Here is a 14134-nt window from a genome sequence, read left to right as displayed (position 1 = left end):
GTTCTTAATACAGCATATAAGTCACATCTGTTCCACGAGAGGTTCTTCTTCAGTAGACCCCAGAAAAAGTGTCTACGATGGCAATGTATATATCCTTCCTGTCGTTCTCAATGGTAAGCCTATTTAAAATTGATGTCTTCATAGTGTGATCAACACATTAGCACACATTATTTTGTACTTTTGAACTTATGCCAGCGGTACCTTTTGCTGTTTATTTTTTTTAAAGTCTTTTTTAAGATCGGATATTTCATTTCCGAGTAAATAGATACAGATTGTGTGTATATATATTCAGGGTGAGATTTAGTAGTGTAGCATTTCTCCAGCATATATTGGCCTATTTTTACTCTTTCAAGTGATTCTGTATCACTCGCACAGTCTTTGCCGTCTGAAAGTTCGTATAGAAATTCTAATCACCTCTTTTAATGGACTTTCAAGGATGTCCTTCTGTTTATGCGGCGATCTGGTTGAGTTGCAAGAGGTGAAAATTAGTTAGTTGGTACCTCAGGGTTCACGTCTCTAGTTTCTGCTGAAATTTATTCAGTCCAGTTATCTGACATTTGGTAGAGAAGTGACTTGTAATCAACAATTAAGAGTTGGTACAGTTTCCAGTGGAGGAAAGATCTTGCTGGATAGAACGTTGAACTGTGCAATATTTTATGACCCTCGTCACTCATTTTAGCGCCGGCGTATTGTTGCACGCGTTTTTGAGCACCTAAGGGTGCTGGTCCCCCAGATGAGGCTGACACGCTTGTAGAAGAAGCAGATGTCAGGCTGCACCTGGTTGTGCCTTCCCTAGTCTGTCTGTGGACCTGAGCCGGCCCCCCTCCCGTGCGCCCCTTCCCCCCCAGGTGTGCAGGAAGTAGAGGGCGTTATACTGGGTGCAGTGGGTGGACTCTCCCCGAAGCTGTGACCTGATTTGTGACGCACCCTCAGAACGGCCGTGATTGTCCAGCTGCTTCTCAGGCAACTGGTAACCACCTCATTTGGGGATGTTTCTGCCTCACTAGCTGTGCCAGCCAGAACTTCATCATTGTCACCTCGTCAGAGACTACTTTTTCAGACCACTCCTGTGGGGCCAGATTCCGAGAGCAGCCTCCAAGATTTGGAGGGTAAGTGTCAGGAAAGTTCCTCCAGGCAGTTTCATGTGGAGCATCAATGGAAGGCAGGCATTTCGTGTTCGGGGAGGGCTCTCGATGGGGATACTGCTTTTTCTCAGCTGTAGGTGATTGGGGACCAGACACCAAGAGCTGTTCTTGAGTGGGCTTGCTTTTTTGGGGTGGCAATATACTGTAGCCAGCTCCCAGGGGGAAATTATTAGACCTCGTTTCCTGGCAATATTTGAAGAAAAGATAGTCAGTGATCTGTGTGAAGGAGAATCCTTTAGATGCAATTTTCCTGGAAGCCAGAATGTAGTAGAGTTGATTGCTAAGATTCCTCTATAGTCTTATTCAATGGTTCCTGACATGCTGTTAAGAGCATGAAAATGACAATTTGGCCTTTTAATGTTTATAATGTTAAGGACTTTAAGGCAAAAGAGGTTTTATGTTATAAATATTTTATTGTCATAATTATTATAAATAAAATAGAACCTAGTGTATGCAGATATCTTTGAAATGGAGATAGTCTTGAATATAGCGTATCCATAATTAGCTGTTTGATATTGAATGCAATTGAGTTTTCCTGTTCCAGTGAGCCAGACAATGGAAATCTTTGGGGATTAACAGCAGGGCTATGTGATTCTTGGGATTACAAGCCTTTCTTTCCCCTAGAAAAGATTTTAGCAGTGAATGAGTTACTGAATTACAACGCTTACAGTTTAAAATAAAAAAAAAAATCTGTAGAATTGATAAAATAATCCAACTGTTTCCCATTGTATTTTCACCAACTGAAATGATACTTAGGTGTGTCTTGTTTTATGGTAGACAGATATCTCCAGACTGTGGGAGGAAAGCACCATATTTTAATAACTATGCTTTACAGTTTTTGTCTTAGAGATGGGCTCCCTTCTGGGTGGTTTAAGAGGACTCAAACAATTTAGAACATTACCTTAAAAGTTGAACAATGGCAGCCTTAGTTTGTATAGAGTCACTGTATTTTAATAATACTGTATGCTTATTAGTGTTATTAGCGCAGTAGACAGTTAATTACAGCCTTTTCTGAGACGTGTTAACTATATATTAACAATCATGCTAAAAAAGAATGATGTATACCCTTACATGCAAGCTGCTGCTTGCTAGACTCATGAAAACAAAATTCTTTTGCAACATATGGAGTCAGATTTTTCGTCCATGATCATCAAAGGTATCTTACTAAAGCAACTTAATTTTAAAACTTTTCACTGGGTTATACAATTTTTCTCCTGTTTTATCTCTTTCTTTGTGATCATTGTTGACTTGGTGGTTTTTGCCAGTGTCATTAGAAATTGTTGCCCTGCAGTAGTTTTAGCTTTCTCAAATTATATGTTGAGACCCCCCCCCCATTTTCTTGTTTTTCGATGACTTTGGCCAACATAATCCATGAAAAGCATGTTGAATTGATTTAGCACCTCTTAATATTTATTTTTTTGGAATCATTTTAGTCACTTGTTCTTTAACCAAATTGTGCTTACTTACAGTTCTAAGTAACCTAATGTTTAAAATACATTTGAACAGTTAATCACAGTGGTAGTTCTAAGATTATCTCGTGGTCCATATCTCAATCCTGGGATTTCACCATGGCTTCTGGCATGGCAAAACAATAGGTGACCGAAACTGGAGGGACTTCAAGCTGGACTTAGCCCTCCTTATGCAGTCTGTCCAATTGGTTGACCATTGGAATTCCCTTGGTTAATTTGAATTTGTAGACCTTGTGACCTCTTTCTGAAGTTTGTGGGTGCTGCTGTTATTTATTTCTACGAGGTATTAAACTATAGAAAAGAAATTAAGTAGAAAGTCCATGTCTGTGTTGTATAAAATAGAAGAACCTTCACAGTTAGTCTTCTGTGCCTGGGACATAGTGGGCATGCACTAAAGAATTGCTAAATGAATTATCAATAGGGAGGGTTGCCTGTGCTGATAAAGATTTATTGGGGAAAGAGAGTTTTCTACTTTTCTGTTTCTACTGGGGCTATCTGATCACTTAATCCGCAGTGCCCCAGCTTTGTATAATTGGATGTTTGAATAACTGGATGTTTGTATTTTTCATTGCTCTTTTTTTTTTTTCCCGACAATAGCACCAGAGTCTACATGTTATCCTCATTGCCCGACCTTCAGTATTAGGCTAAGAATGAATCTCTGTTCAGGTTCATGACTCTTTGGTGCTTGGTTGTGGTAACAAATGGTACTAGAGTCGACACAGAGCACTCCCCTGAGTTCCTTGAAGTGCAGCCACCATATCATGGTCTTTCTAATATTCCAGAACCTCAAATACTGTGACCTAGTGCCTCAGGGCGAATTGACCTCTACCTATTCTTTCCTACAGTGATGATTTGTATTTTTGCCCCTGGATCCCCATGGAGTAAGTATTGACCATGCTCAGTGCATAAAATGACATTTTTCATTGTAGTGGTGTCCACAGCTGAAAAATCTGCTAGGATTTAGGGTATTATTTATATTAACAGAGATTTCACTCCATTCCTTAAAACTAATAGTAGAGTTGCAGTAGGATTGTGTTAGCTGCATCTGAAATATTCTGGAAAGTTCTGGGCAGTCTGTGGAAGTTATCTTTTAAAAAGACACTTCCTTTGCGAGTCTGTTTTCATTTTAAAATGCATGTGGGGCTATCTGCAGGACAGTCCTCTTTAGTTCTAGGAAAGAAAGCATTTCTTAAGTGGTGCACTGCTGTGTGACCTAGTGCATTATCATGTACATTCTGTCTCTTTAAAAACACAGTCTCCTCTATTTGCCCTATTAATTGTTGATATGTTGCCATCCACGAGACAAAAATTAGAGCTGTAATTAAATAATCATGTGATGCTCCTTAGTGCCAGTGAGAGCAAACTCATTTTTCCAGGCTCTGATGGTCACTGATTATTGTATTACTACTGGCTGGCTTTATTTTTTTTAATGATTCTCTATCTGTAGATTACCTAACTACTGTCCTTCTTTTCAAAATTAAAGAAAGTAGAAAACATTCAGCCAGTTAATTGGCTCGAGGTCCTCTGGGACGTAAGGTAGACATACCTTTTTTTTGCTTTTGGTCACCTGGTGGGTTCTTCGGGGAGGCGACATCAGTGGTGTGGTTGCCTGCCATTTAATTTACACTGGTGTTTTGGCTGGGATGGAGGCTTATGGGGAATGCCAGGAGAATTACAAAAGGAGCCGGGTATTAAAATTCAGAAATGATTAAAATTGAAATAAAAGGATGCTGCTTCTTTGCCAGTACTCTGGCAGTCATCATGACACATAGAGATTAGTTTCCGCCTTCATCTTTTCCCTCTTTCTCATTTCCTCTTGTTTATTGTTGACACATCTTCCTTATGTCTGTCTCCTGACTCTGTATCTCTTTGCACCATTATGCATTCCTAGATTTCTCTCTTTCTTTAAGCACGGAGAAGCCTACTTAACCTTATTATAACAATAACAGAATAGGTTATTAATATTTAATATGCACATGATTAAAATTTCTCTCCCTTAAACATAGGTCAGCTGTATTATTATTAACCGGCATGTAATTTTTCATTTAAAATATTCTTTTTCTGCCCTTGCCGTTTCTGAAATGCAGCTTACTTTAGTAGTGATTTAATACATAACGTTTAGAAAACTGTGGCCAGCGAGTGAGAAAAGAACTTACCAGTCATGGATAATCAATTATGCATGAATTCAAATGTAACAGATGGAATCTGGTGAGTTAAAGTTTCTCTTTGCCTTAGTGGGGTTTTTTTGTTTGTTTGTTTGACACCTGTCTCTTATATAAAGGGAAACATTGAAGGTAGCATGTGAGAAACTCCCTTATATTTTGATTTTCTCCTTTAATTTGAATTTTTAAAAATTAAATCTAAGGGTAGAGAGTTTTTCACGTGGTCTTAGAGGTGAGCAGTTTCTCTCCCTTCGTTTTGCAGATACATACGCTGATCTTGCTTAACTCATGAGGGGTGGCTCAACTAGCCATCCGGTAGAGTAAGACCTGCATCTGCCTAATCGGTATTTTTTCCACTATGTCATTAATCCTTCTTTTTGTGGGAGTTGCTTAGTAATAGGGGTGCTACACTAACTTTGTGACTTAAAGGCTTTCTGATGAAAACTAGGATAGACTAGTTGTAAATGGTACTCGAACTAGTTTTAATCGTTTTTTCATGTCTCTTGCATGACATGCAAATATTATCTGTGTACCTAGATCATGTTCTCCTGCATGTGTGTCAATACATGTATTTATACTTGGACATTGGCCAAACAGTCGAATGCCTCAGATCTATTGAGAATGCCACAGGATTTGGTTTTGTATCCTAAACTGTGGCAATGCCAGCCTCAAAGACCCTTTTGCCCTTGCTTGCAAGGTTGTCTGTTTTCAGCAACAAAACTCTTTGGTGCAAATTGAACTGAAGAGTTAGGCTTCAGAGCCTTGCCACCTCCAAGGAGAGAGAGTGTGAATGAGTAGTGTTTCCTAACTGTAGAAGTCAGGGAAGAACAGTGGTATTGGCCACCTTTCATGCAAGGCAGTCTCAAAACAGTCAAAGTCATGAGCTGGTCCCCAACAACATTTTTCTTAAATGTGCCATTTGTTTCTCTCCCAAATGTGTTTATATATTTAAGAAATACGAGTGAAAATAGTCTTTACATAATAAATAAAAATAAATGATGAAAAAATAGCCTCCAGGCTCTAGTTCATTTTTTTAAAGTTACACGGTAGCATTATTTATCAACTTTTTGCTTCATATTAGCTGGAAATTTGCATGTTTATTTATACTCCATGTGAGTTATCTAATGAATTACATTTTAAAATGAACATGCTAATAAAGACAAAGGCACCTGCAAGATAGGTGAGTGGGTATGCTTTAGCTACAACTATACTGTGAAGCTGTTTGTTAGCATTGTGTTTAATGCTTTTACACATAATCAATGTATCTTTTTAATTTGACCTCACTATGTATTAATAGTCCTTAATCATGCATATCAGAAAAAATAACGTATTCATAGGCATGAACTTCAACAGAATATGATTTATACATGAATTTCCAATTCATTAAAAAATTCCATTATTAATATAAAAGTCCCCAATATAAAATTAGTAGGAAGAATAGTTGATATAAAACAATATAGAACAATATAGGAAGAGAGGATGTTTCAAATTACTGTATGCAGAAGTAAATACTTTAATCCTTATTACTATCACTAAAAAATGACTATTTGAAAGCATTTTGGTTTTTTTAAAAAAAAACTTTTCTTTTTTGTAAAAATGTTCTGAAGTCTTTATAGGCTGATAATTCAGAAATTTTTACTTTATACAATGCTATAATTGCAGCTGTGCTGTATGTGAGTGTGTGATGCGTTACTGTTTAGCCGGGAGGGTGTACACGTTCATGAATATAGTTAATTTTTACTGTTTTGAAAAATACCCAAAAAGAATTTTTGGACTTAGGGCAGCCTTATTGGTTCATTTTTGTCTCTGCTTCCTTCTCTTCTTTTGCGAAGATACCGTTTTGAATAAAACCTGAAAAGAGAACCGTTTTCTTCCATCGAAGGACGCTCACATGGGGTGGGATCTTCGTCTCTAATTAACAGCCCGTGTTCATTATCCTTGAGTCAGGTATTTTTCATATGAATTAATCATCCAGCCTCAACCAGACCCATGGCTGTGAAGCAGGTAAGGGCCAAGCAGCGGAAGGTTGAGGATGGGCATGGATCTCTTCAGTGTGATGTACCTTGTTGCTCTGAAGCTTGCCGTGATGTTCCAGGTTCATACATAGCAACAGCCAGTCTGAGGAATCCATGAACGATTGTTTTGCTTTAGCTTTTTGTTGTTGTGGTTTAAAATTTTTTGCGCAGCTATCTCCACTGTGCTTCTAAAACTCTTCTTTCAGCCCACAGCGAATGTGCTTTGTTCTGAATTAGACTTCTCCTGCGTGTCAACACATTTCGAGTGTTATAGTGGCATTTCTCCCTGTCCAGGTGTGAAGCAGTGTTTCTGCTGGTGGCTTTCCCTCCCAGGGCCCATCCCCGGTCCAGCGCTTTATGGGTAGCAATGCAGTATTCGATACAGCATTTGGCAAATGTCCCCAACGAGCAACCTGGACAGGGATTTGGGCCCATGGTACCCTGAAACTCTTACTCCCTCCAATGAAGCCAGGAAATGTGGTTGACATGTGCGTCTTGGCTACTGGTTTCCCTTTCCCAGGGAAAGGTTGCCGTGTGCCTCCCCTGGAATTAAAGTTCGGGGGATTTGACCTAGTGCTTCCTGAGCGTATGAGAGGCCCAGCTGCTAGGGATGGGATGCCTTGCCATGCGCTCCTTGGCACGGACGACCTGAATACTTAAGTTCTGCTCAAGTGCAGTGACTCAGTCTGGAAATAAGTGGAACAGTTTTCAGCCGTTCAAGGAGAAGCCCACTCAAGGTTGAACAGTGTTTTGGGAGAAGAATCACGCTCAACTATGTTGGAGAAAGGATTAGTGGGAACTTGGCCAGTCCTGGCCCCAGTCAGGAATAGGCGGGTTTCAGAACTGTGCTTTCACGTGTCATTTTGTGGTTAGTCATTTATGTCTGTGATGATAAACCACATACCTGCACAGGGTTCCTGGCACCCCAGTAAATCTTGAGCAAGTGCCCAAATGCTCATTTCTTAGGGCTCCTCACATAGCATGCCTATTTCATCCCATACCTTGCTCCCCACCTCTTTTATGACCCTCTTTTTGTTTGTTTGGAACAAGTGGCTTGCCTACGCTTGAATTTCTTAAGTTTGGGACCACTGCCCTAGCAGCCTTAACTTTTTCAAATGACCCTAGGACTGGGATTCCTAGCAGGCATGTTTGATTCCCTATCTTCAAAACAGGACCTAGCCTAATGGACGCCAAACCTAGCCTCATCCTTGGAGCTCTGAGACATTGAATGCCTGGCTCCCCTCCCCCCGCCCCACCCATTTGGATTCAGCTGCAGGGCGGGGTGTGCGGCTGCGGCTGGGACTCCTGGATTGTGAGCCCAGCACCTGTTTTATGTCCTGAGGTGATCCAGCAGCATTCTTAGGACCCCCGGCTCATTAAAAAAAGTTCTTGAATGTTCTTCCTGTGGTGGCAGGCCCAGTCACGGACTGTCACAGCCTCCAAGGAAAGCTTCCAGAGGCTTACAGTCCTGCAGTCTGCAGGGGCAGGCATATAAGTGTGGGATGTCACATTTGCACACGGGGCATGGTGGTGTCCCAGAGCCTCAAGAAGGAGATTGCTAACAGCTGGAGAAAGCTTTGGATAGGAGGGAGGGGCGAAATCCAGCTGCGTCACAGGAGATGGCCAAAGGGAGGTGCCCAAGTCAGAAGGGCAGGTAGGACACTCCAGGAACCGTGAGGGGGGAAAAATTGAGGCATCTTGGTGGAGTCAAGGGCAATTCCAGGACTCCTTCCTGCTTTCTACTCAATTTCGGACCTAGGTCTAAATAGAGGTACCAATTTGGATGGAATTATTGCTCTTGGGTCTTGTCAAAGAAATGATCTACGCTGACACCTATGGAAGGAAAGGTGGCTAAAAGAAAACGTTTTTTTCTCTTAAATTTTCAACAAAACAGTAATGTTTCTGGGGAAAAGGCCCAGATATCCTGTCAGTATCTAGAAGCTGATTAATACTCATTTCCCTGCTCCAGATCTCCCCAAACTAATGCAAACATGGCCTCTTTCCCTCAGCTATAAAAATGACCTTTGTCGGTTAAAACTATGTCGTAAATGACCACTGGGTATTTATATCCACCCCGGAGTAATTAGGAGACAACTTTTGATCACTATCAGTCTGGCTATAACTGAAACCCAGCTTATTAGGAGAAGTAAACAGACGCCTGAAGCCCTAGGTTTAGAGTTTATGATGCTCCTTTATCATCCTGCAACCCTTTGAAGCCTCTTCCCTGCAGTCCACTAGTGTTTGTTGCTTTTCAGATCCCTCCCAGTTTGAGTAGGTGTCTACATTAAAGCTTCCAAAGAGCCATTTTTTTTTTGAGTCGGCGTCTCACTCTGTTGCCCAGGTTGGAGTGCAGTGGCACGCTCACGGCCACCGCAGCCTCGACCTGCTGGACTCGGGTGATCCCTCCACCTCAGCCTTCCAAGTAGCTGGAACTACAGGTGTGCACCCCCACACCCGGCTAATTTTTTGATTTCTTGTAGAGACGGAGTCTCGCCAAGTTGCCCAGCTGGTCTCGAACCCCTGGATTCAGGCAATCCTCTCTGCCTCCGACTCCCAAAGTACTGGGATTACAGGTGTGAGCCCCTGCACTGGGCTCCAGAGAGCCATTTCTAAGGGCAGCTTGGCTCATTTAGTGTGGGGACGAGGGTGAGGGTGGGAATGACGGTGGCTTTTAACTTCACCTATGAGATATTTAAATGTTCATGGAAAGCAGCTTTGGGGGTAAACACGTATTATTCCAAATGTGTCACAGAACCCTTCCCAATACAGACATGTCTAGAAAGCTGTCTAAAATTCATATTCAGCAGTACACAAGTCTCATTCCATGCAGCTTTACTGATCTTTGGGCTATTTTGTTTTTTTTTTTTTTTTTTGGAGTCTCATTTCGTCGCCCGGGCTGGAGTGCAGTGGCATGCTCACAGATCACCCCAGCATGGAATAATTCCAAAATGGAAAATTATCTCGATTCAGACATCATGAGGATGTCTGGAAGTAAGTCACTCAGCACCTCTTAGGCTGCTCCTGGTCAGGTCTTGGATTCCCTCAGCCACCCGCACACAGGATATCTTTAAGCTCTGTCCCATGGAGAGTTCTGCAGTTCCTCCTGTCTATTATGATGGAGACTAGCCACAGGCTGTTGGGCACTTGAAATGTGCCTGAGGAATTAAATTGTAAATTTTCCTTAATGGTAATTAATTGAAATTTAAATGATGTAGCCACCTTTCCCCCCAGTTCCTTCCTCCTACAACCACTCTAAAAAAAATTGTCAATGCAGATAGTAGTGGAAATTAGTTGCAAGTACACTGTGAGCTTTGTGTTTCCATTTATTCATTCGTAATGTAAATATTACAAGGATGCTGTGTAAGTCCCTGGTAATACGGCAGTGAACAAGACACACAGTCTCTGCCCTCATAGGGCTTACAGTCTAGTAAGGGAGACATTTAATAACCAGTAGTTATCCAAATTGTTCATCGATTCAGTCTGTGATGACTGTTATAAAGGAGAAATACAAGATGCTTTGAGGACATATAATAGGGGCCAGCACTCCTTGCATAATTAGTGAGAGAGTTTAATCAGAGTTCTGATTATTAACTAAACAAGTGAAGCATGAAGCAGTCCCCTGTCCCCAAGTTCAAGGCTGGGTCAAGTCAGCTGTGGGACCCACAGCTCTCAGAGTAGGGTAGCTAGCATGTGCTGTGCCATGACCTCCAAAGAAGTGGGATCTGTTTAAGACGTGGGATCTTAATCTGATTAAGCTGTGTGCACACACATCCTGCAAACTTCTGAACTTGAGCAAGTAGATTCTTTCCCCAACTGTAGGCAGTTGTGATGATGTCGGTCACAGATAACGTGTGAGAAGAAGGGTGCAAATGTTTACAGGATATTGCATTTCCTCGCCAATATATATCTTGACAAAGTTGTTTGGGCCACATCCCCAGCTTTCCTCTTTGCTCTTACAAATTGGTATTTGGTCCATTCAAGAAATGATGTGGAAATCGATCCTTACGTCCCAGACAGACAAAATGAGACACATGACAGCAAAACATATGGCTCGAATAGACATCCTTATATGGCCAACACAGACCATATTCCCAGAAATTCATATATGGAAAACACCACCTGCAACTAAAGCCAAAAAACAAAGAGTTGACACGACAAAAAGAGCAATATGCTACATAAATTGTGCTGCTTTTAAAGTGTAGAGAGTTAGCCAACTGTATTTGAATTAAAAAAGATGGGGAAAAAAAACATGTCCTTAGAAAGTGTTATGGTGGTAAGCATTGCTTTGCTAACACAGTCACTGGCGGATTTGCCATATCTTAAAAGCATTCGAATTCTAAATGCTTTCTCTGTTTATTACAAATGTATGTGCTATTCAGAACTCTGAATGTGTTTTAATGCTTTCGGATATCATCCTGCATATTTATCTTAATACATTGCCATCTGAAACATGCAGTCGTCCTTTCATTAAGTTTTTAAAAATCTTGTGTGTAGCCAGTATAATACCTTCTCACGTGATAGAAAATTGATGTTCTCTGTTTTAAATGTACGTCCACATGTTAAATAGTTCATGTATTTGCATTGCAATATTTTCTGTTGCTGAGGTTATTTTGATAGCCAGATTTATAAAGTTTATTTTAACTTTTTTTCAATACTTGCATCTTTTTTTGCTGAGTGCGTAGAATCCGTGGGAATGTGTCCTCTCACCATGATAGTTGATTCTCCCATATACTGAGGAAGGTGGTCTTTTCTTTGATTATCGCTGTGGTTTGAATATCTGAACTCTCCAAAACTGAGGTTGAAATTCAATCCTCAATTTGTCAGTCCTGAGAGGTGGGGCCTGTAGGAGGTGTTTGGGTCATGTGGGCTTTTGCCCTTGTGAGTGGATTAATCCATTCATGGATTAATAGATTAATGGGGTGATGCATTAACGGGTTGTCATGGGAGTGGGACTGGTGGCTCTGTGAGAAAAGGAAGAGAGACCTGAGCTGGCACCCTCAGCACTCTGGCCGTGTGATGTCCGGTGCCACCTGGGGACCCTACGAAGAGTCCCAGCAGCTAGAGGGCCCTCACCAGGCACACAGGCCTTCTCCACCTCCATAACTGTCAGAGATAAATTTCTTTTCTTTATCAACTGCTTGGCTCCAGGTATTCTGTTCTGAGCAACAGGAAGCAGATCAAGACAATCATCTTTCTTTTTTCGTCTTTATTTTGATCTCGATTCACACTGGTCTGAGCTCAGTGGCTACAAGTGGCTATCAAGAAAATCTTAAAGGGGTAGATAATAGCCATTAAGGTCATCAGTGTAGTCCACTCTGAGGGCATAAATCTCAGTGTGCTGTTTTATGTCATTTCTTAGAACCATATAGTTCTGGAATTTTTAAAAAAGTATGTGAGGGAAAATGACTATGTGTATATCATTAAAAGGGGCGTGATAGTACTATATTGTTTTCCCTTATAATAAAGTCATTATTAGCTGCCTCACTCTGTTCATCGTTTTTTAAAGCCGTGTCAGTCCTTATTACATGTTCTCATGTTTGGTGTTTATGAATAGGTTTATGACTCCTGGGTAAAAAGTGCAGCTCAGATTTAAAGATTACTCTGTTAATTCCCATGTTAAGTTAGCATTGACCAGGTCATTAGGAGGCAGAGGCAGTCAAAAGGCATTTTGTCTTCTTTGTGTGCACACAATGATGGAATAAACATTTTCACAATATTTCATTTCAGTGCATCTTAATATTGATATTTCCAGCGATCTTTGTGTCACATTGTTTCCTCTTAGCTCCAATTTTGCTTTGTCTGGGAGCTTGCTTCTCTTTTTAAAAACATTCAGCTCAAGGTGAAGTTGCATGGGCAAATGACATTTTTCTGTGGACCCCCAGAATTCTTTATTTTTTAAATTTTGCTATTGCTTGTAAATTTGTACAACACGATATTAGAGTACTAAAAACAAGGCAGGTTGCGGGGGAAACCCACCAGGCACTATCCGTTGGAAGCAGCTAGTAAAATATCCATGGGGTATTGGAACTGTCAGGTTTAAGCTATCCTTTTGCAAAAACCATTGTCATTTGTCATTGTTAAGTATCTTTTTCTTTTAAATTCCAAATAGCTTTTTTATAAGTTTAAGTGCCTCCCTCTATGGTACAGAGCTACATTTTGCCATATTTGTATGCTTCCTTCCTGATTATATTTCTTAGACTTTGGCCAGCATATCCTTCTCCATATTTCCCCACTCTTCTACGTTTTAACATTTTCCTCTGTCATTTGGGCTTTTGACTAGGGGTTGCCTTTAGTTTTTTAAATTTTTGATCCTGTGTTGGCTGTTTTGTCATCATGTGTTCTTTCTTTTACTCAAGGCTTGGGTTATGTGCCAGGACTCCCAGTTGCCTGCCTTGATTTGGACTCACCTTTCTGGTTTGCGAGTGAACCTTGGGCTGCTGTTCCAGTGATCTGCTTTCTTGTGCTTCTCCTCAGCCTGTCTGCCCAGGAGGCCCTGTTTCTTCCACTTTTACCTTTTCTTAGATTTCCAATGTACATTTCCAGTGTAAACAGAGCGTCTAAGAGTGTATTGGTGGCTTTAAAGAACCCAATTTGCATATTTGCCTCTTATCTCTCTACTTGTGCTAACTTGTTGCTTTTCTATGTGTGACAAAATGTTTATCTGACTGATTTTTCTCACTTCCCTGCCAGGATATTCTGAAGACCGATTCTTATTTTTGTCGCTTAATGATTAACTGCCTTCAGGGTGCTAAAATGGTCGGGCTAAAACCTAAGCGATCGACGATGCCTCTCTATTTGGGGCCAGATTGTAATGTTCTTTATTTTTACATGAACTATATTTAATAGATTATCTAAATAAGAGGATCATACTTATGTACTAATGACCACTTATCTAACTGGGCAACTTATCCTAGATTCAGCAGAAGTGTTTATTGCCACAGCAGATGTATTTGCCAACCCCAGCCTTCCTCTCTTTCGCCCGGGGCACATTATTTTAAGAACGATGGCATCTTTTTCCTTGATTGATAACAAGTCAGGTCTCTTTCCAGTGACCCAAATTTGGCTGAACTCGGCCACCACGTATTTCTTCCTCCCAAGTGCTCCGAGGCTCAGAAGCGAGGGCGCTGGGAGCCGGCGTCTGGCTGGTCCGGAAAGCCCTTGCTCGGGTCTCTTCCGCGCCGCCCTTCCTAGTTCAAGGACCACCCTCCGGGGGGGACGGAGGCGGGGAGAGGGTTCCGGGCTCCCGGCCCCGCAGCCCTGCGAGGGCTTCGGCGCGCTGCGCCCTTCTCCGGGGAGATGCGCCTTCCGTCCGCGCCCCTCCGGCCACTTCCTGGAGCGCCCCG

At 41.4% G+C, this 14134-nt stretch overlaps 1 protein-coding gene across 2 annotated transcripts in view; it reads left to right on the top strand.

The window, feature by feature from the left end:
• Nucleotides 1–902: 902 nt before the first annotated feature.
• Nucleotides 903–14134, top strand: part of LOC103269487 (DNA-binding protein SATB1) — a 23702-nt gene continuing 10470 nt past the window's right edge. Inside the window, exon 1 of one of the 2 annotated variants that reach the window (XM_008067065.2) lies at nucleotides 903–1109. The gene's annotated coding sequence lies outside the window, so the exon portion shown is untranslated. Of the gene's footprint in view, nucleotides 1110–4482; nucleotides 4823–14134 lie in introns of those variants that run through there. The other variant, XM_021717087.1, reaches the window with a different exon arrangement.

This window comes from Carlito syrichta, unplaced genomic scaffold (assembly GCF_000164805.1).
Source record: "Carlito syrichta isolate Samal-C Ts95f unplaced genomic scaffold, Tarsius_syrichta-2.0.1 Scaffold309276, whole genome shotgun sequence".
In the NCBI taxonomy this organism is placed as follows: Eukaryota; Metazoa; Chordata; class Mammalia; order Primates; family Tarsiidae; genus Carlito; species Carlito syrichta.
This window is presented reverse-complemented; position numbering and strand designations above follow the sequence as displayed.